The sequence below is a fragment of the Etheostoma spectabile genome, chromosome 8, assembly GCF_008692095.1.
Source record: "Etheostoma spectabile isolate EspeVRDwgs_2016 chromosome 8, UIUC_Espe_1.0, whole genome shotgun sequence".
In the NCBI taxonomy this organism is placed as follows: domain Eukaryota; kingdom Metazoa; phylum Chordata; class Actinopteri; order Perciformes; family Percidae; genus Etheostoma; species Etheostoma spectabile.
The window spans coordinates 2,250,258-2,250,955 of record NC_045740.1 but is presented as its reverse complement, the minus strand read 5'-3'; the positions used below and the strand labels follow the sequence as shown (position 1 = coordinate 2,250,955).

General features: G+C 36.7%; 1 protein-coding gene across 1 annotated transcript in view; it reads right to left on the bottom strand.

Moving 5' to 3' along the window:
• The window catches only part of yars2 (tyrosyl-tRNA synthetase 2, mitochondrial), a 7,187-nt gene that overhangs the window by 5,376 nt on the left and 1,113 nt on the right, over positions 1-698 (bottom strand). The gene's annotated exons all lie outside the window — the stretch shown is intronic.

Below are 698 nucleotides of genomic sequence, written 5' to 3'. Positions count from 1 at the left end.
TCACCCAGCTGGTCGGTGCCTCCAAGCTGAATTTAAAAAATAAAAATAAAAATCTTGTACGCTTTTGTTGATTGACAGAAGATCACCTCCACTTAACTACACTTAGCTATAACATGCGATTCAAGAGATTTTCTGAAGATTTTCATAAATTGGGTTAGTCACTAAGACAGTGTCACGTTAGTGGCTAGAATATGGCAGGTGTCCTCAAAGCAGCAATCAATCTAAACATTTGGAATTGTTAATGTGTTTTACTGAGAATAATAACTGCTTGGTAGCTTGGTAAGTATGCACAATTGAAGCATCACTCTTAACAATTTACACAAGACCAGTCACATATGTTGAGGTGTATACACTTACCAAGGATCAATGATACTAAATGTACAGCATTTTTAACGAGGTTTGGAACGATGCTCTCTGGCCATAACAAACAAGAAATGTAGCCGCTGCCGTAACCTGCTGTAGGGCTGGGCAGCATGGAGAAAATCAGATATCAGGATATTCTTGACCAAATACCTCGATATTGATATTGCAGCAATATTGTAGTGTTGACAAAATGATGCTTTAACAAAATATATTCACACTTAGATTTAAGATAAATTATCTTCAGTGGAGAAAAGGCAAAGAGAAAAGCTAGACTAGTCTGGTAAATCCAGAAAAATCACACCAATTTACTGTAATGCAGCCTTTAAAACCAGGAA